Here is a 27989-nt window from a genome sequence, read left to right as displayed (position 1 = left end):
ATGAGGAATAATGTATGAATGAGAGGTGTTTCCACTGCTCGTCCCACACGAGATGTAGAACTTCACTTAATGCATCCTCTGTGAATAACTCTGCTAATCCCATATGGACCTCTTGAACAACTTAAGGAGCTTGCTAATGAAGAGGACTCGCCATTAAAAAATTCCCATGATTTTGTTGTTGCTGGAAAAACATCAAACTCAATTGACGAGGAGAAAGATAGAGTAAAGGTCAGCAAAGTTGTCTGTCTGTTTGCTATATGACATCACAAGAAAGAAATAATAATTCAAAGTTCTATTTATTATTCAGCATACTAATATAAGAACCATGAAAAAAAAAAAAAAATGTATGTCAGCAAACAGAGAAGTTGACTGAGCAGATGTGAGGTGGAAGGAAGAGAGGCGGCCTCTTAGAGAGTGCAGCTTTAGCATGTCAGCAAGATGTGTCTCAGGAACTACAAATATTCACTAAGTGGTACAAAGCTATTAAGCAGAATTTCTTGACAAAAATCAGTTTGCTTATTCCTAATAAAAGAAGCAGTTCACTCTGCCAGAATTGTGTAGGAAGAATGGAAAGCAATACAGGAATGGGTACACGATGTGTTGCAGGACATTAAACAAGGGAGTGTGAACCACTGAAGACCACATACCGTAATATGGATCCCAACCAAACCCTAACTTAAAAAAAATAAATAAATAAATAAATAAATAATAATACTGTACTCTTTTTAAAACTCAAATCACTGTCACCTATATTCTCCCTCTTTCCTTTAATATCATTCCTGTTCATGGCCATACAGTACACCTGTTTCTTTTGCCCATATGTTACTGTCAACAAATTAAATTTTTTTTCAACCACCTTCTTTATGCAAGTTGATAGGCAGTGGAGGAAGACTAAAGCATGTGGATTTTTCAGATCAGTACACTAGTAACAATTTGAAAACTGGCTTGTATAGAACATGCTGTACAACAAAGAGGAAAGAAGAAAAAGTAAAAGACAATTCAAATTTAAATACATAAGGTATTACAACTACGCATGTCCAAAATTAAATTACAGTAGTACCCCGATTTACACGGTCAATTGAACCCACAGGGTACCGCGGAAAGTGAAATCCGCGTAAATGGAACAACAGAACATATGGGATTAATTCCAATAGAGACTGGCCCGACCCCCAAACTCCACTTTTTCCGACACAATACCTATGTTGTAGTAAAAATAACATCTAAATTTTATGATGGTATGCTCACACAATTAATATTTAAGAGAAATACAGTCGCCAGGTTAATGTCCATTCAAATAATAGACTCAAATCCCCCCCCCCCTCTTCCCAGCTCACTGGCCCCTACCTCTCTGAGAAATGATTGGGTGAAACACTAGATTTTAACGTTTAGTAATAAATAATACCTCAGACTAAAGTTAGGATAATATAATTGACATTTCTGGATTCCTTGCAGGTCAGGGAATATTTTGAATGTAAACTTCATATATTTTGCACAAAAGATAAAATACTTGCTTTGTGTAAACCAAATTATTACATTAGATCTAAAATTTGTATGTCTAATGCAAAATCCATGATGTTTATATTCAAAATGATCATCATATTGTAAGAATTCCAGCAATGTGAATTATATTCTGGTCCAGTAATTTGTATGAATTTTATGAGCTAAATAAAAATAAAAAATTATACTTCATGCGTGTATGGGTAGATGAACCGCGGAAATTGAAAGTTCGGTTCTGGCGAGGCACCGCGTATATGAGAAATCGCGTAAAGTGAAACCGCGTAAAGCGGGGTAATACTGTAGTAATAAAAACCTATAGCTTACCCTTGAGTGGTTTGTGGTGGTGTATTATCTACTCCGTTATGATTTACACTATGTACATCACTAAGGGTTCCCAACAAGTCAACAGACTGAGTGGGAGTTGTGTCCATGGGCACTGAGGAATCCCCATTTACATGTGGTTCTTCCGCTTTAACTGAAGACATACCACTAATGAGGTCATCCACCTGATAGTTTTCTGTGGTAGAGGTCACCTCAACTTTTGAATGCATCACTTCCTCCCATACAGAAGATTTAGAATCAACAGCTATTTCAGTGGTTTGACTCTGGTTGTGAAGAAACATCACTAAGTGGCTGAGTGCTAGCTTGAGAGTCTGATGTAGATGCAAGTCAGTTCTTGGCTCAGACTGGGATTCAGAAGCAATAATACGAGATCATGAAGTCAGTCATGCTAATGCTCATCTCTCCATCACCAAAATTCTTAGCTTCATCTGAAGGTTTTTTTGCTTCAGCCTGTATGAATAAGAATTATAAAGTGTAAATATTATAAAAGCAAAAGCAAGAATATGAATACAGTGGTCCCTCGGTTAACGAGCACAATTCGTTCCAGAAGGTTGCTCGTTAACCGAAAAATTTGTTAACCAAAACCATTGTTTCAATGGGTTTTTGGGTAATTGGTTCCAGCTCACTGAAAATTACATACAAACGAAAAATAAATGCAGAAAAGTACACTTACTTTGAGGTGTGCATGGAGAAGGCTCCTGGTTGATGATGATGATTATGGGAATTAGAATGGGGGTGGAGGAGAAGGGAGAAGAGAAGGCATTGGGGTGGAAGAGAAGTCACCCCATGCTGCCATTTCACCCATAAAATTTTAGTTCACTTGGTGTAATTCAAGATTATTTTCTTTAAATCAATACTGCACTGCGCTATATATTATCAATATGTAAAATATATTTCAAAATGACTAATAATTTGACTGGAAACAGAAAAAAAGCGTTTATGTTGAAGAGTCTCAAACAAGATGTTCCTTCCTCTGAACCTGTAAACAAACTGACGCCAAGCTTGGTGTGTTGAGTGGCTGTTTGGCGCGCATAAAACTAGTTTCCTGTACTTCAATTATGTTCAATAATTGTTAAAATGACTAAAAAATTTAATATAAAACTTTTAAAATGATTGAATAGTACAACCTTCTTGATATTTACTAAAATGGTAAGGAATTTCAGTCCTAGAACCGATTAATGTATTGGCGGACTAATGCAACAGCTAGTGAGCAAGCGAAAACATGTTGAGGGGCGCTCGTAAGGAATTTGTTAATCGAGGGATTGCTCGTTAACCGAAGTGAAGAATCTTATGGAAGGTAATTCGTTAACCGAGGCGCTCGTTAACCGAGGGATCACTGTACAGTATCATGTCATATTACCACAAGTATTGTCTGTACCGTTATATCATTTCACATACTTGTTGCTAACATATATATATATATATATATATATAGGAAGAAATTTTCATTGTCAATTGTTTCACATATACGACATCTGTATCATCTACTGTTTTTTATTGTCTGTGTGTACCAGAATATAACATACCTGTATACAGTATATATAGTGTTAAAATCATCTGAGTGGCAGAGCCGCGATTCCACTGTCAACTACACTACATTATCTCTTAGGTGTGTGTGTGTGTGTGTAGGAGGAGGGGGTCTCTCTCTCCAGGACAAACATTATCACTTTCATGTGGGAGTCCCCACACTATACATCAACTACACTACGTATAAATTTTTGGTGCCCCTCTCTTTCTCCAATACTGCAGTGTTTACTATTAGGGGTTACACACTTGGGATTGGGATGGACTAACCCTCAAAATCACCCTCTAGGGGTGCATGTGCATCTTCACATTAAATTTCAGCTATATCTTCTAAACTGTAACCAGAGATCACACGGACATACAAACAGACCTCGCACAAATATATAAACTAATAAGAGTGATGTCAAACTCACCTTTGTTGGAGTATTTGATCCCCCTTTCCCGCGAGTCTTGGCCATTATAGAGGCCACACGACTTTTACGAGCTTGACGTTCTTTTTCCTCTCGTCTCAGATGTTCCTCTGTTTCTATACGTTTTTGCTGTTCTAAAGGTTCAGCCTGGAAAATTCAATATTTTTACAACTTATAATAGCATGAAAATAACATTACTGTATGAAACCACTTCCCACTGGATGCCATTGCAAGCTTTTAAGTGAAGGTGAGTTTTTGCTGATTCCATATTGCTCTTGAAATGTACCGTGTCTGTATATTCCCTGGATAAACAATTTAGTGATAAGTGTAACTGCCTCTTCTCTCTGTTTTTCTTCTTCCTCTTTCCTCTTTGCTTCTTCTTCACGGTTTTGATCAGCTACTTCTATAGCTTTACTACACTCAGTCAATTACCCCCAACACTGATTTGACATTATTTTGCATGTGACAATAGATTGAAGTATATTTCCTCCTGAATTACATTATGAATGACCTTTAGTACTGAAATTTGTGGTTAATTAATTTTTGTATGTACCATAGTCAATACTGTACTGTGAAGAAGTAGTCTTAAAACCTTTAACTATTTATTTGCAGTGATTATCTAAACATGAAGAAAAGGCTACAATGTTGGTGATCATTAAAACAACATAAAGCTGATAGTTTACAGTAAGTCCTCGTTTAACGTTGCCCCCGACATCAATGTTTCGTTATAACGTTGCTACTCTTTAGATACCAATAATTCGGACAACGTCCCGCTGATTCGGTGTAACGTTGTCATGGACTACTTTGTACGGCGCATCACCCTCTCTCACCCAGTAGGAGCGGGAGGAGCCACCCACCCTCCTTCTCTCCACTACCCACCACACTCGCTCTACCTCCGCCTATCATTGAGTACAATACAAAATGATTTAGTTTATTTATATACAGTTGTCCCTCAGCTAACGAACACAATTCGTTCCAGAAGGTCGTTCGTTAACCGAAACCATTGTTTCAATGGGATTTCGGGTAATTGGTTCCAGCTCACCAAAAATTACATACAAACTAAAAATAAATGCAGTAAAGTACACTTACTTTGAGGTGTGCATGTAGAAAGCTCCTGGTTGATGTTGTTGATGATGATGATGATGATGATGGGAATTAGAAGTGTGGGTGGAGGAGAAGGGAGAAGAGAAGGCAGTGGGGGTGGAAGAGAAGTCACCCCATGCTTCATCCCGCCATTTCACCCATAAAATTTTAAGTTCACTTGGTGTAATTCAAGATTATTTTCTTTAAATCAACACTGCACTGCACTATATATTGTCAATATGTAAAATAAATTTCAGAATGACCAATAATTGTACTGTAAAAACGTAAAAATAGTTTATGTTCAAGAGTGTCTCAAGCAAGATGCTTCCTCCACTGAGCAGACACAAACTGACGCCATTCTGGGCGAGTCAAGTGGCTGTTTGGTGTGCTAAAAACTAGTTCCCTGTACATCAATTATGTTAAATAATTGTTAAAATGACTAAAAATTTTAATATAAGACTTGGAAAAGTATTGAATAGTACAACCTTCTTGATATTTACTCAAATGGTAATGAATTTAAGCCCAAAAAACGATTACTGTAATGGCGGACTAATACTCCAGCTGGTGATTTCATTAACCGAATTTTTGTTCGTTAATCGAGTTGAAGATTCTTATGGAAGGTAATTTGTTAACCGAAATTTTGTTAACCAAGGCGTTCGTTAACTGAAGGATCACTGTATATACTATTTTCTATAAAAATTCCATTGAATTTATGAACATGTAATGTATTTTATGGGGCAAAGGGAGGCTGAGGAACGTAAATCCTGTACCTGTATTTTATTTATTTATGGGGAAAATTGATTCCGTTAATGTCGTGGTTTTCAGGAAAGGAACCACGATGTTAAGCGAGGACTTGCTGTATTACTTATTTAAGAATTTTCTAGAATGTATGTAAAGGCCACTTATAGGCTTTACTGTGTGACTGACTCACCCACCTCCCTCCCTCTCTCTCATGTGACGTTACAGCACACACACACATCTCGGCCAACTGGTTGACTGCCTGGCTGAACTGTAGTGTCACTTAGATGATGGTTTGAGTGTGGAAGGAGCTATTTTTTGTACATAAAATATGTGCTATTGTATTTTATAATATCCTATGTATCAATTTTATCGTTTACCATAGCAATTTTTGTTTAAAAAGCGGTTATACTGCTACAGGTGTCAGACATGTGAATAAATGACTCCGTTGCTTTTGGATTGTTGGACTAAATTAGAATTTTTACCAAAGTGGACAAAGTTGGGATACCTGGAACATTAAGATAGTTGGAATTCGGATAAAATGAATTGAACTGTAAATTAAATAAAGTCTATGACATTGGGTTTACAGTAATAGTGGAAACATTCTGCCTACAGAGGCTGGCCTGATATGAATGGGGAAGGTTGTTGGGTATTACTGGATTAGTACTGCAGGCACCAAATTTTACCAGGGAGTGCTGAATATTAATTCTGGTGCCCTAGATATTCTGTGGTGCAATGTATAGTACTTTATACCCAAAATATTGGGGTGCTACAGCTCCCTCCCTTCCCACTTCCATGTACTGGGTGGAGTGAGCCAGTACACACCCGACCACAACAACAACACCACCACCAGACTGGTGGCCAAGCATGGAGTACAGTGCGTTGAGTATTACCCATGTGGCCAAATATGTCAAGAATTTCCCAGATAATATTATGTAACTTGGCATTTCTCGAGTTATTTCATAATAAATTCTGAGACCATACATGTGCCGAATTATATGAAACTCTGAGATATCGAATGCCAAGTTATCGAGGGTTTACTATCTAAGCTGTCATTGAGGCAGTCATGCCTTTGGGACACACTTTCCCTATTAACAATACTGTACAGTAACTTAACTGAAAATAAAGTATTTAATGGTTGGATTGCAGTTTTACACTCCGCATAGTTCTATAGTTAACTCATTTTGTCATATCCATACATTCATTAGAAGAAAAAAAAATTCACATTGTGGTATAGAGGGTGCAAGGAGTCATTAACTTTGTCAAGGTAAGTTGTTTGTAGTAGTTCATTACTTTCAGGTCAAATGGTATTAATATGGTTAATAATAATTACAGTTACACTCACTTTATTGGTCTTTTTATTAACTCCTTTATATCCAATATAATGACTGGCAGAGTAAGCTGTGCTGGCCATCTAAAGCAGCCACCGGCAGTTTACTCGAGACACACACAGTAGGAACAGTAAGCTATGATCTAAATCACATAAGTAATCTTTCATGACCTGGCTCTGGTGCAGACTGTACTGTATACAGAAGAATCTAATGATGGATTCATGACTCATGTTTTCCAAGTCAACTTAAATGCATAAATATACTGAAGTTTCTGCACACACAGCCTATAGACAGACTTATTAAGCCATGAGGTACACAGTTCTAACAAATTCTACCTGTACAAATATTTACATACAAAAAATGATTTTTACATACCATTATTCTTTGGAAGGGCAATAATTAAAAAAAGTTTGTAACATGACCCAAGACATGTGTAGTAATATTGTAACATGCTGCTGATGACCCGGCAACAGATAATTGGTTCTCCACAGCAGTCTTGGGCATGCATCATCAGAGGCCAGATAAAAGATACTAAACTATTTTGGTGATGAATGAATACTATGATGATGATAATATCAATTTGGAGTTTACCTGCAAATTAAATGCTCCAAGAAAAACAAATGAAACAATGAAAGTAATGCATTGGAATTCTAGAATATTAAGCTTCATCTATTGGCAGCTGCTGCTTATGGGTTGTATATTGTCACTGCACCAGACACTGGTGGGAATGTCATCAATATTGACAAAATTATTAATAAAGGCAAACTGGCAACAGGTTTCACTGACACTCAATTATGCAATCAGAATTATCCTGGTAAACATTCCACCAGTAAACAACTAAAATGAATTCAGATACTGTATTGCCCACAAGATTGAAATTACTATCTTTTGCTCATGAAACACTGTCAAGTATGTTCAACCACTATCTACGAGTCCCTTACTATATGTGTGAAGTGGCTAAATGCGCAACAGACTGACCTTCAAACGAAGTTGTTTTCAATGCTGGCAATTGCAGCTTAGTTGGTTGGTGAATTATTGGAAATGTGAGATCCTGAGGTCATTTTTAACACTGTCCTGCAATACACCACCAATCCTCACTAAACTAGTCTTACCTCATACAAAATATTTACTGTTCTCACTGGTTTACTATACAGTACCTACAGTAACACTGTAATCTTATAACTGTGTGTGCTCCTTGGAAAATTATCATTGTAGGTATTCAACTTAAAAAGTGTTTTATGCTAACTACCCAAATGAAATTCATTTCAATGAGATTGATGGCCATATATACATGAATATACTGAATTTATTAAAAGTGTTTGACTAAGAGGACTGGCAGTACTGTATAACACATTTTGTAAGTCTACAAACAAAAACAAATAAAATTAAAAACAAAACTTGGTTTGTACTCAGTATTCATGGATTTCAAAATGCTGTATTATACCCAAGCAAAACAGCATCACTTTACCCAACTTGAAATAAATATTACTTGCTTTGCGATGTAAAGCATAAATTATATCTCTATAACATAACTGTTACACATTCCACATAAACTAGAAAATACCATTAAAATATTTAAGATGAACAGTATGCAAAGTTGTGCTTTCTTGTACAGCCACAAACTAAGGTAAGTTTAACAGGATATAAATGCAACACAACCGTAGAAGTATATAATTTTCCATTTATCTGATATGAGCACAATTTATGTGATTGTAATGAAAATTTTGCAGCCTGTTACTGTACTGGAAGCAAGTGTAAATGCTGGAATCATTCAAAATGATGCCACAGGAGTGCAGCGGCTTGTCACAGTATACAGTCAAGGAGACATGCCAGACTTGAACTATTAGTAGGTAACCTGAAGGCATCGTGATATAACTTGTGGACTCAGAAGACAATACATCATAATATCAACAGCTCTCAAAAATCAAAGGTTAGTTTATCTCTTAACTACCTATGACAACCACAACTACTGTACAAAGTAATCTTTTCTATATTTCAAACTTTTTAAATAAACCACCATGAATGCAAGAAAATACCGAGACGATTTTTATTTTCTGAAACGGGATGTTAAAATGGTAATGGGGTGCTTCATCCAATGCTGAATCAAACAAATTTGTACATTAAACCCAAGACCCTTTTTTTTACTATGATGAAATGTGTTCAGTTTCAGTGGTTAAATCTTGTGCCTTTGGTCACAATTTGTATACTGTATTGTCTGAATGTCCAGTCCACTAGTTACGACTATTTTTTGTGCAAGACTTAATGCACAATGAAACAGGAAGCCTTGCTCATGCACTACTTCTCATAAAAAAATTACAATTCATATGAACATTCAGTCATAAGATGAAAAAAATGTTGGTGAGAAAATATGTTTTCAGGAGCACTATGGAATCAAGGCAAATGCACCTCCATACCAAAATATCTCTACTCTAAATTACAATACCTAAGACTAGATGTCTTTTACACATGGGAACATCATCCTTCTATTCATTCTCTCATTAATCATGTAGAAAATGTAAGCTATAAAGCAGCATGTAAAGAAGTACCATTACTGTATAAGAAATGAAAGACACCACAGACAAATTACGAAAATTATTCTGTACACAATAGGGTAGACTCACTATGGGACCCCCTCATTTAGAAAACTAGCTATACACTGTACATAAAGCAGTTGTCTGGGAAAGCAGCACAGAGTTGCCCTTAAGCATTTAACATAGGCTAGTGGCAACAGCAGCAGTAGGACACAAAGTTCCTTTCACACAAACTGGCTACGTTAACCACTGGTTTGTGGGGGCAGCGCACCTATCAGATTTTTACTGCTTATCATTTCCAGGACGAATGCATCACTTACACCTAACAATGTCTTTTATGAAAATACATTAAATGCATTGATGTGTTTTCAGTGTGAAGTCAGTATCTTTTAACAATAGTTCTGCATTTTCACATTTACATTACATAAGGTTCAGTGACGATAATGCACACAATTATAACAACATATTTCACTTTTCACTTCACCTCAGTATTACCATTAACTTTCACTCTCAATTTAAAATCATAAATTTTCTATTTTTATGTTTATGTATGGTTGTCAGTATAACAGTAATCTCATTGTTTTCTTTGATATTTACAGTGTGCTGTATGCATGAGAACCTGGCAGTAGTTCCATATATTATCTCATAAGAGTGCACCACTTAAAATTAGAAATAATGTCTTTGTCACAACTGAATAAAATAGATCAAAAATCACTCAAACTGGAGGGATGTCTGCTGCTTGTGGTGTGTCCTCCATACCCTCAGGTGGGACTCTGATGGTGCCATTACCTGTTAATGTTGCATGTCCATTGGAGGGCACCTGACCATTTGCACAGGTACTGGGAGGTGTACTAACTGTGGGTAAAGGAGGGGCTGATGGGGTAGCTGGGGGGGATGTTATAGGGAGGGGTGAGGGAGGGGCTTTAGGTGCTATCGGTGCTATTGGTGTAATGGTAGTGACAGGGGGCATGGCAATGATTGGGTCATTGAGGCCAGCCATGTCACTACTGCTGCCACTATGACTCCCATCACTTGCTATGAAGGACTCCATTGCTCGGTAAACAAACAATATATCATCCTGAAAAAAAAAAAACAGAATAAATAAAAAAAACATCAATAATGCTTTCTGAAATAGTGAAATGGGTGTGTGGAAAAATTCAATATGCAAATAGAGGTTAAGTTAGAGTTGGGGCTATAATCAGAAAATTTTATCATATTTGATCTCTACATTGGTTTATAAAAAATAATTGTTGTGAAACTTTGATCTGGGATGTAATGCAATGTGAAAGTTTGGGTTTGCAAAAGGGAAGATTATCAGTGACATGAAAAAATGACTCATAAATGGTGTATGAATTTTCTTCTTGCTCATGATTCAGGCAACTCATGAGAACTTTAGCGACTTTTCTTGAAGCCCAACATGTTTTAAAAATTTGACAACTAACTTTGTTAATGGCTTTTAAAACAATTAGGAGTATGGACATCAAAGAAAGAGCAGGATGCATCAATGACTAGAGAGCATGCCATCCAGTGCTTTTTTGGGGGGGAAGGATGTACAGTACTGCAAAGTTGGATGAAGCAACAAAGATAAACCAGATTGTTGTTTGGAATTTTGTTGTGAAAAGGGAATATCATAGAACAAATCCATTACAGCTGTAAGCATGAATGAAAGTGAAGAAGACTGTGTTTTCTCTTAATCTTGGCTACCCTGTACAGTACAACAGCAGGAAAATTCTTGGAGTGAAAAAAAAACTTTCAATTGGAGTTGTAATTAAAAAAAGTAAAGCTAACTAATTCAGTTAATAAAAGATAAAGTGCTAGAAGTTCTTTATGGAACCTTTGAGTGACAGATGTTAACTCCCCATTCCTTTTCATAATTTTTACTAACCGAATTTAAATTCTGTTCCTTTATCCTTCCAACCTTCCTGTCTATGTATACCTGTAGACAACTTCCACACTTTTCATCTATGTGACAGGTAAACAAGCTAAATTCTTTTCTCTATAAGGTCCTGAACATGTGAAGGTGGTGGACTGTCAATGGGAAAAGATCTATATGAGGCTACTTTCTGAAGAGTAGTTACTACAGGGAATGAGATGTTAACACATAAATGCCATACACATTCTACAACTTTTAATGCCAAAAATTTATTATCTTTACTTGTGACCTCACTTCCCATGAAAAAATATGAAACACGTACTACAATATACAGTAAACCCTCGAAAGTCCGGACAATTGGGGGAATGGGTCCTGCCCTGCCAATTGTCTGGACTTTTACCAAGTGGGGGTTCTGGGGCCACTGGGTCACTGTGCAACGAAGCAACAACCCGCTAGCCCCACGGGTGACCATCAAGTATGTATTTTAATATGCAATAAATGTCATGTGTGGTTTACATTTTTCTTTATACAATACAGTATATACAGTATATATACAGATAGAGTATATATGTACAGTTCATCAAAAAATAATTCATTTTTTATAAACTATATTACCTCATTTGTTATTAAACTATATACTGTATTGTCTTTAATGGGAATACTGTACAGTGGTCTAATCAGAGCTACTGTAATAGGTATTAGATGATAAGTGGCGAAGGGGAGAGGCAGAGATGGGCGGCATAGATAAGATGGTTGTTTATGCACTGGGATCTAGGCAGCAGTGCAATCTGGTCCTGTCTGTGTGACTGAGCACCCCTTTCAAGGAGCCAATCTGCTCACCCCACATGAGGAGGGGGGCTAGAAAAGGTGCCCTAAACATAGCCTGCCTAAAGAACCAACCTGACTGGGTGACCGCACCCAGTAAGGTCATCCTTATGCAGTTGAAAACACAATCATAATCATAGATCTAAACAAAAACAAACTGTACAACCTCTTATGGTCACTGCATGGAATGTCAGGACCCTTCTGGATACTGGCAAAAAGGGCATCCTGAAAGAAGAACCACCCTTATGGCAAAAGAGCTGGCTAGGTATAACATCGATATAGCAGCCATCAGTGAGTCCCGGCTCCCAGACGAGGGCCAACTCACAGAACGGGGGTCTGGCTATACCTTCTTCTGGAAGGGTAAGCCTGCTGCGAAGAGAAACCGCATTTATGGATTTGGCTTTGCCATCCGCCAATGCATCCTACACAGGCTAACTAAAATGCCTGTTGGGATCAACAAGCGCCTTATGAAGCTCCGAGTCCCACTGAATCTCTCACGTAATGCCTTCATCAGTGCATACGCCCCAGAGAAGATAAGGTTGTGCTCCTAGGTCACATCAATGCCAGAGTTGGAAGAGATGCCGACATATGGCAGGGAACCATAGGGAGAAACAGAGTAGGAAAGTGTAATCCCAATGGCCAACTCCTCCTCAGCAAGTGTGCTGCACACAACCTCACTATCACCAATACCTTGTTTAGGCAGGCCGACAAGTTCAAGGGTTTGTGGCAACACCCACGATCCAAACACTGGCATATCATTGACTACGTCATTGTCAGAGAAAGAGATTGCCGAGATGTCTTCATCACCCGAGCCATGCGTGGCTCAGACCATTGGCTCGTCAGAACCAAACTCAAACTTCACGTCACCCCAAAATGACAAAGGCAACAAGCCTCGCGAAGAGGCTTTAGCACAAAGCATCTGGAGAATCCAACAGAAGCACATGCTTTCAGAGAGCAGCTTGAACATAGGCTGATAAACAACCTGACAATAAACAACCCAAATCCCAGTGCCCGATGGGATATCCTCAACACTGTCATGACATAAAAACCTGCAAAGAGACCCTCGGCCAGATCGAAAGAATACACCAGGACTGGGTTGATGAAAATGACCAGGAAATCAACGTATTAACCAATGATAAATGTAATGCTTTAACCGATTGGCAGAACAACCCTCAGTCTCGGATCAAAGCTGATACCTTTCACAAGAAGAAAGCGGTGGCCCAGCACTAACTTCGCAATCTAAAGAACAAATGGTTGAAAAATAAAGCATGTGAAATGCAAAAACTTGCAGATCAACACAAGATGTGCAAATTTTTCAATTCCACTACAAAATTTTATGGGCCAATCAATCATGGCACGTCTCACCTCTGCTCATCTGACGGTAACTCCCTATTAAAGATGAAGAAGGCATCCTTCAGTGTTGGAAAGAGCACTGCCATCTCAACCGAAACACCAATGTAGATGTCCTGACTACCCAGCAAATCCCTCGGCACCCAGAGCTGACCCACCTCAGCTATCCTCCATCCCTGGATGAGGTAACTACTGCCATCAAACAGATGCAAATTAACAGTCGCAGGGCCTGATGGAATCCCAGCCGAGGTGTATAAAGCAGGAGGACCTCTGCTTATCAGCCGTCTCCACTCTCTCCTGGAGAATTTATGGGAAAAAGAGGAAATCCCCCAAGCTCTTAAAGACACCTCCAATATTTATAAGAACAAGGGAGACCAGCCAGACTGTTGCAACTACCGCGGGATGTCGCTGCTGTCCATAGCTGGTACGATTATTGCCCGAGTCCTCTTAAACAGACTTCTTCCTAAGGCAGAAAACTTCCTCCCAGAATCTCAATGTGGCTTTAGACCATCACATGGCACCACTGACATGATCTTTGCTGCCCGCCAGATACAGGAAAAGTGCAGAGAACAGTGTCGTGACCAGTACATGGCCTTCATCGACCTAGCCAAGGCCTTCGACTCGGTCAACAGGGAAGCCCTCTGGTGGACCCTCAGCCGTTTTGGCTATTCACCAAAATTCATCGCCATTGTGATGCAACTACACAATGGTATGAACAGCAGTGTCCTGTACAATGGCACCTAGTCTAAGTTCTTCCCCATCTAAATGGGGGTAAACCAAGGATGTGTACTGGCACCAACTCTCTCTTCCATTTTCTTGGCTGCCTTCCTTACTCGTGCCAGTGCCAATTTAGCCGGCAGGGAAGATATCCAGTACCAGATGAAGGGACTTTTCAACAGAAGACGACTCCAGGCTAGAACAAAGATGTTGGCAGCTTCCATTACTGAACTTCAACATGCAGACGACCTCACCCTCGTCGTTCACACTGAATGTGACCTTCAGGAGATTCTGAACACCTACGCAGATGCGTATGTACACTTAAGCCTTGAGGTAAATGAACGTAAGACTCGGATTTTCTTTCAGCCTGCCCTTGGTTCAACCACACCTCCACCATCCATTCAGCTTAACGGTACTACCCTCTCTAATGTTAACCCACTTTCAGTATCTCGGCTCCCACCTGTCCACCACTGAGGATATTGATGAAGAGATTCAACATTGGATAAGATGTGCATTTCAGGCCTTTGGCAGACTCCGTACCCATGCCTTCAGCTGTAGGGAGCTGAATTTATTTACAAAGTTACACGTATATTGAGCAGTGGTCCTCCCCATCCTGCTTTGTGGCAGCGAGACATGGGTCACCATACAGGAGGCACCTGAAAACTTTCACCAATGTAGTCTACATTCTATCCTCAGAGTTTGCTGGGAACACAAGAGAACAAATGCAAGTCTTCTCGCTGACACCAACTATGGGAGCATCGAGGCTACCATTATCCACGAACAACTATGTTGCACTGGCCATGTTACCCGCATGGACGACAGTAGACTGTCAAAGCAGCTACTTTACAGTCACCTAACGAATAGTAAACATAATGCTGGCGAGCAATTGAAAAGTTATAAGGATAGTCTTAAGACAAACCTGAAAAAGTGCCAAATCGACCGCTCACCTGGGATATGACTACTCAACACCATAACGCTTGAAGGAGCACCACACAAGAAGGTGTCAATACAGTAAGATTTCATATTTCGTGCGATTTCATTTTGCGCTTTTGAATTTCGCGAGCACTATCTAATGTAACCAAGTCTTATATTTGGCGTAAAATAACGTGAATTTCGCGAGATCCAGCAAGCTGAATGCTGGCCACCTTCTTGAATGATGTCACAACCCTTATACCATTTAGTCATATCTGCTACAACACGTGTTTTGTCAACGCTAATTGGTTGTAAGGAGATTGATGAACAGGGGAAAGCTGTTTGTAAAACGCAAACTTTTGCATACGAATGTTGGTTATAACCCGATTCCATCCTCAACGTTTTAAGCATGGCGCAGAGTTATGCAATGTTTAAAGTTCACATTCGTGTCTTTGTTTGTGAAGTGTTTTTTTTTTAGTTACTCTGTAAATTTTTTTTTTTGCAAATTTAGCTGTTACCCATAAATACTGCATGAAAAGAATAAGTAAAAAGAAGGTTTCGCAGTGAGGACTAAACGGTTTACACCAGCGCTCTCTGTTTACATCACGTGATCAGTTGAATCGCATGGTTTCTGTTGATCGCTCCATGATTTTCGCTGTTTTCTCCAATTTTGTTGTGTTATGATGAACATGGAAAGACAAGATAAGAAGAATGTTTTCAAGAAGCGTTCTGGTGATTGAATTGTTGGGGGTGAACGTAAAAGAGGTTTACAATAATGCAACTATCGTGTTGTAGCCCGCGCCATCCTAGCGACTTCCGGGCTGCTATTGTGTGCTTTTTTGGGTGGTGCTACCACCTGTCGAGTCAAGATAATGGCCTCTACCTCCAATGGGGGTCCTACTGGTGCTAGTGGGGGTGGGGCAGACCCACCTAAGCGGCCAAATAAGGAAAAGGAGAAGCGGGACTATCATAAGGGAGTTAAGGTTGCCAAGTACTCAATGCAGGATAAGCAGCGTGTGATTAACGTATTTGAGGAAGGCCTAAAAATTAGTTTCCAGAAAGCACAATCATGTCAATAAAGGCAGAATTTGTATAATTTGGAGGTTATAAATGGGAAAATCAGAGGTTGATGTAGAGCGTCCAGTCTATATTGTTATTTTTCCCCTTAATTTATGATTTGCTTTTGGCGAATTTGAATTTGGCGCAATTTTTCCGGTCTATATTACAGTATTTTTCGGCTTGGAAGATGAGGCATCGTGGAAGACGCACCCTGAGTTTGGAAATGAAATTCTAAAAAAAAAAAAATTACGGGTTTTAGCCCACCTGGGCACAGGTCACTGACCCACATTGGGGCCTAGGGGGCGAAACTGTAATACAGTATTACCCCGCTTTACACGGTTTCACTTTCCGCGATTTCTCATTTACGCGGTACCTTGCCAGAACCAGACTTTCACTTTCCGCGGTGCATCTACTCATATACGCGTGAAGTATAATTTTTTTTTTTTATTTAGCTCATAAAATTCATACAAATTACCCGGCCAGAATATAATTTACATTGCTGGAATTCTTACAATATGATGATCATTTTGAATATAAACATCATGGATTTTGCATTAGACATACAAATTTTAGATCTAAAGTAATAATTTGGTTTACACAAAGCAAATATTTTATCTTTTGTGCAAAATATATGAAGTTTACATTCAAAATATTCCCTGACCTGCAAGGAATCCAGAAATATCAATTATATTATCCTAACTTTAGTCTGAGTTATTATTTATTACTAAAAATATAAATTACTATTTTCTCCCAAAGCTTCTCTGGTAGGGAGGGTTGGTGGGAGAGGGAGGGACCGACCGACCATCTGGCGCGGTTGGAAGAGGGGGGAGGCAAGGTGGGGTACTTTGATTGACAGATAGTGTGTGAAGAATATATATATTTTTTTATTAACTGAAGATATTTGTTTTAGCTCATAAAATTCATACAAATTACCCGGCCAGAATATAATTTACATTGCTGGAATTCTTACAATTTGATGATCATTTTGAATATAAACATCATAGATTTTGCATTAGACATACAAATTTTAGATCTAATGTAATAATTTAGTTTACACAAAGCAAGTATTTTATCTTTTGTGCAAAATATATGAAGTTTACATTCAAAATATTCCCTGACCTGTAAGGAATCCAGAAATGTCAATTATATTATCTTAACGTTAGTCTGAGGTATTATTTATTACTAAACGTTAAAATCTAGTGTTTCACCCAATCATTTCTCAGAGAGGTAGGGGCCAGTGAGCTGGGAAGAGGGGGGGGGGGTGATTTGAGTCCATTATTTGAATGGACATTAACCTGGCGACTGTATTTCTCTTAAATATTAATTGTGTGAGCATACCATCATAAAATTTAGATGTTATTTTTACTACAACATAGGTATTGTGTCGGAAAAAGTGGAGTTTGGGGGTCGGGCCAGTCTCTATTGGAATTAATCCCATATGTTCTGTTGTTCACTTTACGCGGTTTTCACTTTCCGCGGTACCCTGTGGGTTCAATTGACCGCGTAAATCGGGGTACTACTGTAATAATAATAATAATAATAATAATAATAATAATAATAATAATAATAATAAAGAAATACAAAAATGAAAAAAAATATCAAGAGTGAGAAACAATATACCTGTATGTATGTTGTGTTGTCAAAGTAAGAGAAACAATTGAGACCCTGCAGAAAGTCAGATCATCAACCTGGGACTTGGTCACATAGCAGCAGGGTCTACCATTAGACAATACATTATGCTTCCAATATCTTCCCAGACGGTAGTACCTCCTTGTTTGGTACATTAGCTGCCTACTACCGACACCAGTGAAACCGTTGCTTGATATACAGCCCTTTTGGCACAAGTACATACACCTCTTTGAATATCATCACTTACAACTGCTTATCAGTTGTCATTTTCATCAATTTAAAAAAAAAATCTGTATAAGGTGAAATCTTTAATACAGCACTCATTTTATACACCTGGTCACCTCCACATCTTTGGGGCTGTAGTGTTTACATTCTTTCTCTTGTTTTTGTCGGTATGACAACGACGGGAAATATTTTCCAACAGTAGAAGGTAAGCAAATGTAAACATGTATATCAACATCTAAATAAAACAAAAAATCTTTATTTAAAAACAAAATAAAAGTAAAAAAACAACTCTTTTTTTTTGCAAAACCAGTGTCTGATTGGTTCTACATAATGATAAAACTGAAGAAAATAAGACCCCGGTTGTGGCTGTAGTAAAATTAATGTAGAAAAATTAATATGGTTGTTTTAAGTAATGTTATTTAATGTTAATAAATGGAACAATGGAAGCAGCTAACTATTAAGGGTAAAAAAAAGTGAGATCACGTATGTAAGTGAGCACATGTGTAAACATACCGTCATTACTCTACATAAGAATATGAAAGCAACACTTGTTTACTGTTCATATATATTTCAATTAATGTTTCTGAATTTAAAAAAAAAATTCTACCCACCAGTGGTAGTAAAGTTGAAAACATAAGGACAGCCAATGTTGTTGTGTGTGTTTTTACTTGGATGACGAAGTTGTATTTAAATTTGGAAGATTTTAATTTTGTGGGGCTTTTACAGTCTAAATGGGTATCCAAATATGAGAGCCTACTGTAAATAGGTGTCCAAATATGAGAGCCTACATATAAAGAAACAAACATTCCTGCATTTGAGACCAGCAGACAACTTTTAGCAATTCCTCAATAGATGGTGCTGCCGCACCACTGTCATTAGTAAACAAACCACACAGCAGCAAGGGTTTATTTATTTTTATTTTTTCGCAATATATCAACAATATTAGTTAAATCAATAGTTTTATAGTACTGTATAGAGAATACTTGTAATTGTTAAGTACTGTAATGAGGTAACAGTCTTTGTAAGGGGCTGATTTCAAAAACCTCTACTACAACTATCAACTAGCATCCTGGAAGACGCATGGTAATTTTCGAGGTATATTTTTGTCGTAAAAAGTGCGTCTTTTAAGCCGAAAAATACGGTACTCACGAAATACAAGATCTTACTGTGCGTTTGAGTTAGCCCGACTGCATACCGAGGCAGACAAGTGCCAAAGCCGGAAAGACGTAGCCGTCGCCCCTCCTGCACTAGATGTAGCCCACCACACGTGTAACATCTGTGGCCGACCCTGCCGTCCCGCATTGGCCTCTCGAGTCACCTCAGAGCTCACCAAAGAAGGTGACATCATTGTATCATAGCTGGATGATTGTCATACTCGATTCTGAGTGACAGCAAAGTAGAAGTATGATGCAATATGCGCTCATCTTCTGCTCCCCTCCCGGGAGGATTACCATCATCATTGCGTGTTGAGCTTAAAGTTCACCAATCTCAGTGCAGCATTATGGGCGAATCCATTCTAAGAATGGGGGAATAAACTGCTCACTCACCGGTCTGAGAGAAGGAAAGTGGCCAAGGGATTGCTCAATGGCAGTAATTTCAAATGACTGTGTGTGGCAGGAATTTCAAATGACAAATATTTTAGGGTTCAGACAAATGTTTCTTGCCTAGAAAGGGTTCGGACTATCCGAAATCCGAACTTTCAAGGGTTAACTGGACAAAGATTTGTCAGTGATGTTTACAGATGCAACATCTAAGCATAAATTTTAGTGCAGCTATAGTACAGTAAAAGCTATTTTTGCCAGAGGCAAGGTCTCTATCCTTAAATTCAATCCAATTAGCAATGTCTTGTAACACAAAAGAGTATTGTTATTTAGTCTAGGCTAATGGCTTTATAACACACAATCTGGGAATTGTAGCTACACATGACATCTTAATCCATCTGTGCTTATTTATGTTTCATACACAGGTACACTGTTCTATTTACACCTACAATGTGCAGCACAAAGTTATATTATAAAGAAAGAAATAAGGAAATTCCCCTTAATTTAAATAATATTCATATACAAAATATTATGAAAAAACCCTAAAATATTACAGTACTGTACATCCTTTTCTTGCACCTTTTAACAAACAATCATTTTGTGCTGCATGGTAGGCAGGCTCTTTCTGCTACAGGTTGTACCTCTCTAGTCCGGCAACCTCGGGACCTGACCGGTGCCGGACCATGGAAATTCACCCTTTTCCTGGATAGATAGTGACTTGCGCTTATGCTTGGAAGCACTAGCACCACTTTCTCTGCATCATGGTCTCTTTGAAGACATATTGAAGGGTTAAATGTTGTATAGTAGCTTCTCAAATTTCGCAAGTTTTTATTTCTTAACGTATTTTATTGGAACACACAAAAAAATAAATTAATAAAAATTTTGAGGGCGGAAACTTGAATTTCGACGGGTTTGAACGGCCCGCCAACGTGCAGACGACGTGCATAATTGTGTAAACAGCGTCATTTCTCTTATGTACAAAAGATTCATTATTGTTTATTACTGAATGTCTTTTTTATTTAACTAATGTTTATGTGTGCAAAATGAGCAATACAATTCATTAATAATATGTAGAATATTAAAACACACGAGGAAATGACACAGCATTGTTTTCATTGATTACATAACCAGTGACTGACTGGTTCTACATATAAAACTGAAGAAAATAAGACCTTGGTTGTAGCTGTAGTAAAATTAATATGGTTGTTTTAAGTAATGTAATTTAATGTTAATAAATGGAACAATAGAAGTAGCTAACGATAATGGTAAAGAAAAAAGAGAGATCGCATATGTAAGTGCGCATGCGCACACGTGAAAACATATCGTCATTACTTTACATAAGAATATGAAAGCAACACTTATTTACTGTTCATATATATTTTAATTAATGTTTCTGAATTTGTTTTTATTGAATTAATGTATGTGTGTGCAAAATTAACAATACAATTTATTAATAATACATGGAATATTAGAGGAGACGAGACGGCTGCCGGCATTGTTTATGTTAAAGCTTACGAAACCAGTGACTGATTGGTTCTATATAAAACTGAAGAAAATAAGACCCTGATTTTAGCTGTAGTAAAATTAATGTAAAAAAAAATAATATGGTTGTTTGAAGTACCTGTAATGTTATTTAATGTTAATAAATGGAACAATATAAGTAGCTAACCATTAATGGTAAAAAAAAAAGTGAGACTGCGCGTATGTAAGTGCGCACATGTGAAAACATATCGTCATTACTCTACATAAGAATATGAAAGCAACACTTATTTACCGCTCATTTTGGGTTAAATGTTGTACTCTGTACAGACAAGCACGCGAGAGAGAGAGAGAGAGAGAGAGAGAGAGAGAGAGAGAGAGAGAGAGAGAGAGAGAGAGAGAGAGAGAGAGAGAGAGAGAGAGAGAGAGAGAGAGAGAGAGAGAGAGAGAGAGAGAGAGAGAGAGAGAGAGAGAGAGAGAGAGAGAGAGAGAGAGAGAGAGAGAGAGAGAGAGAGAGAGAGAGAGAGAGAGAGAGAGAGAGAGAGAGAGAGAGAGAGAGAGAGAGAGAGAGAGAGAGAGAGAGAGAGAGAGAGAGAGAGAGAGAGAGAGAGAGAGAGAGAGAGAGAGAGAGAGAGAGAGAGAGAGAGAGAGAGAGAGAGAGAGAGAGAGAGAGAGAGAGAGAGAGAGAGAGAGAGAGAGAGAGAGAGAGAGAGAGAGAGAGAGAGAGAGAGAGAGAGAGAGAGAGAGAGAGAGAGAGAGAGAGAGAGAGAGAGAGAGAGAGAGAGAGAGAGAGAGAGAGAGAGAGAGAGAGAGAGAGAGAGAGAGAGAGAGAGAGAGAGAGAGAGAGAGAGAGAGAGAGAGAGAGAGAGAGAGAGAGAGAGAGAGAGAGAGAGAGAGAGAGAGAGAGAGAGAGAGAGAGAGAGAGAGAGAGAGAGAGAGAGAGAGAGAGAGAGAGAGAGAGAGAGAGAGAGAGAGAGAGAGAGAGAGAGAGAGAGAGAGAGAGAGAGAGAGAGAGAGAGAGAGAGAGAGAGAGAGAGAGAGAGAGAGAGAGAGAGAGAGAGAGAGAGAGAGAGAGAGAGAGAGAGAGAGAGAGAGAGAGAGAGAGAGAGAGAGAGAGAGAGAGAGAGAGAGAGAGAGAGAGAGAGAGAGAGAGAGAGAGAGAGAGAGAGAGAGAGAGAGAGAGAGAGAGAGAGAGAGAGAGAGAGAGAGAGAGAGAGAGAGAGAGAGAGAGAGAGAGAGAGAGAGAGAGAGAGAGAGAGAGAGAGAGAGAGAGAGAGAGAGAGAGAGAGAGAGAGAGAGAGAGAGAGAGAGAGAGAGAGAGAGAGAGAGAGAGAGAGAGAGAGAGAGAGAGAGAGAGAGAGAGAGAGAGAGAGAGAGAGAGAGAGAGATATATATATATATAGAGTAGTATATATATATATATATATATATATATATATATATATATATATATATATATATATATATATATATATATATATATATATGCCGGATGTAAACAAACCTTATTCCTCTCGCGGTTGGTTTTTTTTTTTTTTATGATTAGCCCACCCGTCATAGGTCACTGACCACATTGGGGCCTGAGGGGCAAAAATTTAATACTCCTGTAATAATAATTCAGATAAGTAGGTAAAAAAAAAAAAAAAAAACTGCCTATCTACCTATTGACTAACTAAAATTGTTCCGACCACAGGAGTTCCCGACCACAGAATGCCGACTAGAGAGGTACAACCTGTATAACCTGTCACATCCCTAACAAGATTCCCATTTGATTTCCTGACAAATACAATATACAGTCATTCTAGTTTTATGTGTCAGCCTATTTGCTGTCTTCTTAAATAATAATGTTACATACAACCACATTCAGTGCATCCCTAATTAAACTTACCGTAAGTATTCTTTCATTCTTTCTCATTTACATACTGTAATCCTTAACCATAGCCTATTCCACCATGCACACCTTGATAACCCTCAGCGTACACACCAACACAGTCACTTAGGTCACCAGCCTGTACTACAGTATCCCTTTCACTAAGATCCGACAGTACAGGCATCAACTCATCTTAAAACTTGTCCTGTGGGGAATATGCAGAAAAGATTCAATAAAATGCATAAACACATCCTTACGTTACTGGCTACATTGGAAAAAACTATCTGAAGAGCTGGATTCCTGACTAATTCAGGATTACTTACCTGACTGCTCCAAATGCTGGGCCGTCTGTTGTGATACAGTTTACAATACATATAGGTATCCAAATGCTGCTCAAATTCACTTGACTCTTTAAAGTAGTTAGTGCTGAGAATGTGTTGGTTTGAGTCCCTATACCTATAAAAATTACTTCAATAAGAATAAGAAACATGAAAATGTAAAGTATATCCTCTCGATAACGGATATTCCCAATAGAGGACCACTTTATTTTTCCCCAGATATTTGGGAAAACTTTCCCCATTGGCTAGATTTACTGCAGCAGTTAAAACACTGAGCTTACAAAAGTGTTAAATTGTTAAAATAAACTACAGTAATACTCCTTTTTGCATTATTGATAGACAGAGATGGAGAATAGAAAACCAGTGGTCATCATTAATATCACAGGGTCATGTACTATAACATCTAAACATATATTCTGTCATTCGCACAAAATACTTGGACATCTGTGCAGAATAACAACAACAAATTCACAAAATACAGACATAAAACATCAAGGACAATGAAACACAATGTATATTAACAAATGCCTAATATATTTAACCAATTACAACCCATATATACTGTATAATGAGGCCATTGTGGTTAAAGGAGTTATGAATAGAAATGCTATGTTCAAATGTTAACATGTGCTTTACTGTAGGGTACAGTACTATACTGTATCAGTAGCTGATGTATGAAAATACAGGTAGTACATGAAATACGTACGTTAATTCACGGGTAACCTATACTGTCGACACAACATATGTTCTTAATCATTCTATACAGGTATACCTGTACGTCTCAAATAAGGTATATGCACTTCATGGTAGACACCTGTACTTAGTGTTTAATATAAAGTAAGCCGAAGAAAATATAGGTAACATACATACAAAGTTGATATATACCTGTGTATCATTATGGTGACATGTTTGCAACCTATTAAATGCATAGTATTAGCCTGTTTCCTTGTACAGTAGGTTCGGTAATAACGTCTAATAGGTGCCTGAAAACGCTGTTATAAGCAAAAACGTTATTTGTGTGACATTAAAATACTGTACATGTAAAAATGGTTTATTGGTGCTGTCGCCCAAGAATTTCACCCAATTTTTCCCCTTAGAAGCCCTCCTAACACTTTTTGTTAGCTGAAATAAAAAGAATTGTTATTCAATCATCAAAATAAAGAGTTTGAGTAATATAACACTTAGCTTGGGGGAGTTCTTGAGGTACTTGGTGTGATGAATGTTCCGTATCTGAGGGCCACTATCACTTGCACTGTCTTTCATTCTACAAGCTAACCATTTCACAAGAAAATGCTCTGTTATCACTATCAACCTATTTCTATCGCCTTTATCTGTCATAGCTTGCCTTGCATTTCCATCACTACCGAAATATTTCTTAGCCACCGTAATACTTTTCTTGGTCTCCTCTAAGTTCCTCTTAATATTTCGCACTGTAGACTCAGGACAGTTCAATTTCCTCACAATATCAATGTTCCGTGCACCACTTTCAGTGAGCTCAACAATCTGTTCTTTATCCTTGACTGAGTAGGCACACTTTTGTGGCTTTGTCTCTTAGCTTTGGGGTCTTTTTCATTCACTTAAAAGTTCCGGCATTCAGGCGGCAAATCACTCCCTCCACCACCTCCCCTAGCCCCACAGGCAATGCGGAAGCCATTGTTGATCACCGCCTCAACCACTGGATATGGAGGCAAAATTTCATGCGGTCAGCGCTTGTATTCCACGGAGCGTGGGAGTGAGGCGGAGCGGACAACTACGCCATCAACATGGCGGCAAACAAACGCTATCATTGATGCGCCCAGACGCTTCCCGCAAAATCTCCGTAATTCAAGAGAATCCAGACGTTATTATCGAAAATGGGTATCTATTGTAACTTACCGTTATTGTCGAAAACATTATTGTGGAAGTCGTTATTGGCGAGAGCCTACAGTAGTAATGTACATTACTTCCATTCATCCACCATATGAAGGCATTTCATCAAGAATTAGTTAATGTGCATGTTATTTGCTTGAGTTAGGTGTGGTGTTATGACAATTAAAGACTCCTCCATCGCCGCTCATTGTCTGTCTTCACGGTAAGCCCTGAGAGTCTGACCCGCTCTCCTGGCTGCAGCACTGGTACACACCCCCGCTATGGCATTGATGTGATGCTTCAGGGTAGCTTTGAGGACGCTGAAGCAGTTCTCTATGGGGTTTAGAAATGGTGAATGTGGTGGGAGGTACCTCACTACATGGTTGGTCATGGACTGTGGAGCATCACGATGGCACGGAGCAGTATCCATGATGACAATGGCATCTTCATCGCCCAGAAAAACATCTAGAGATGCTAGGAAGTGTGTTAAAACCTCCTTGGTAACACTCTGGATGAGAATTTCATGATAAATTAATCCACTAATTTCGGAGATAGCGGCTATCAGCGTTATATTTCCACTACGCTGTCCCCCTACGGCTTGTCTGACGTGCTCACCCCGCACTGCACGACCATACGTACTTTTGTGTACAAATTGTATCCAGTTTCGTCGACATAGATACGTGTTGTTGGAGCCCTCTCATACATGTAATGAGCATACTGCACGCGAGCATCTTTCACTGCAACAATTCTGGTCTTGTGGGATATTTGCACGTTTCTTTACACTTATCAAAACACCATCTAATGCTCTTGCCACTGTAGCATCACATACCTGTGGCTTTGTAAGGAAGGTGTTTCGCAGTGCCTGGTTTAGTTCCTTTAAGATGATTGTCGGGACTTCCTCAATCACCATTACCAAGAAGTCCTCAATCTTGTGGTGTCTCCCTGCACGGCCCTGGGTGTCGTGTACACGTCCCTTTCTCTGATAATTTCTTATGATGCCATAAGCGGTTGTTCTCTTAATGCCAAGGTCAGCAGAGGTGATGAGAAAATCCTCGTTCGCCTCATATTTCTCAATAATCCTTCTCTTATCCTCCTCCGATATACGGTTGTTGTGACGAGGCATGGTTCCACGAGGAGGTACACATACTGTACACTGTTCTGTAGCTGGTCCTGGGCCATCCAACGTAAACTTCCATGCTAGTAATGATGCCAGCCCATCATTATCACGGTTTTTTACAGTGTACGTGGGTATTCTGTACTACAGTATAATGTGCATGTGTCAGGAACAATAAGTAGTACCTATGTCGACATAAGGTACTGTTTGTGGGTGTACAGTTGTACATACATACCGTATATTGGACATCAGACTACGTACCTCAATTACATACTGTACTGTGTGATAACAACCAGGTTGAGGTATATGGCAACTGTGGGTACTGTCTATGGTTTGAGGGTATAGAGTTTGAAGATCCAGATTCGTGTTTCACTATGAAAGTTCATTTTTGATAACTGTCGTACTATTTTGTTATTGTTTTATATATATGCCCTATTGACGCACATTAAGTATAATTTTCCCTAGCAGTATCATTTGTCGACTATTCTGACTTTTGTCTCATCTATTGTTATATTTTATTAAAATACTATTAATATACAATATTTCAAAATTATTATTATTTTTTTTAATATAAACCGACCATACACAGTGTTAAGACACTGTACGATTTATACTGTGTAGTGATGGAGCACGTGGTCTACCAGTGCTTCTGTCACGTCTCACTGATACTCTACACAGTTGGCTCGTGTGGTCAGAACTAAAATATGGTTAGTCTGGCAGCTAGCCAACTCATATGACAACACTATAGTATAGAACTCAATGTCCCATAAATCAAGTGTTGTGGTCGCTTTACTAAACCTGTCACCAAAATGGCACAACACTCACGATACTGTCACCCATGTTTACACCCTAAAGGCCGCTCATTACCAATACTAATTGGTTTCACTTTATGTGCAGCTGTCTTACTCACTCCCTGATTCTTTCACCCTCACTTTTTCTTCAACCATTCCTCTCAAACACCCTCGACCTATTGCGTGGGACTGAGGCGTTACCGACCATACCACAAGAGCACTATAAGCAGTTCTAGACTATGTTATATTTCACACAAAGCCTGTTCATCGAGCTGATGGCGCCGTGAACCTCCCATTTGGGAACTGCCCGTGCTTAATGTGGATGTCAGTAGCATTTTACCGAATCCAGCTGGTATGAAACACGAGGTACCATATATACTTCATTTTTAGTCCATATAACAGCGTGGACTTTGAACATATGATCAACTACCTCACCAGCTGGATTCGTGAAATGCTGCACAGCCTCCATAAAAGCGGGCAGTTCCCAAATGAGGTTCACGCGCCATCAAACATGAACAGGCTTTGTGAAATATAACATAGTCTAGAACTGCTTATAGTCTCAGGCATGGTCGTATTTCCCTAGTCCCACGAAGTCGATGTCGAGTCCTGGCTGGTGAGGTAGTTGATTATATATATATATATATATATATATATATATATATATATATATCTGTCTGAGTATTTCGCCTTATCTTCACATGCCCTGAAGATGTCTTGGAAGACAAAGCCAAGGTACCTGCCATTTTTGATTTTATCATATATATATATATATATATATATATATATATATATATATATATATATATATATATATATATATATATAATATATATATATATATATATATATATATATATATATATATATATATATATATATATATATATATATATATATATATATATATATATATATATATATATATATATATATATATATATATATATATATATATATATATA

At 38.4% G+C, this 27989-nt stretch overlaps 1 long non-coding RNA gene across 1 annotated transcript; it reads right to left on the bottom strand.

Annotated features, from left to right (window-relative positions):
• Nucleotides 1–6929: 6929 nt before the first annotated feature.
• Nucleotides 6930–23372, bottom strand: LOC121878231. Its single transcript, XR_006091110.1, has 2 exons — nucleotides 23260–23372; nucleotides 6930–10534 (listed from the first exon to the last, which is right to left on the bottom strand). It is a non-coding gene; the product is annotated as an uncharacterized LOC121878231 (long non-coding RNA).
• Nucleotides 23373–27989: the final 4617 nt, after the last annotated feature.

Source organism: Homarus americanus, unplaced genomic scaffold, assembly GCF_018991925.1.
Source record: "Homarus americanus isolate GMGI-L3 unplaced genomic scaffold, GMGI_Hamer_2.0 scaffold45562, whole genome shotgun sequence".
NCBI classification, from domain to species: Eukaryota; Metazoa; Arthropoda; class Malacostraca; order Decapoda; family Nephropidae; genus Homarus; species Homarus americanus.
The sequence above is the reverse complement of the archived record's forward strand: the minus strand, read 5'-3'. Positions and strand labels throughout refer to the sequence as shown.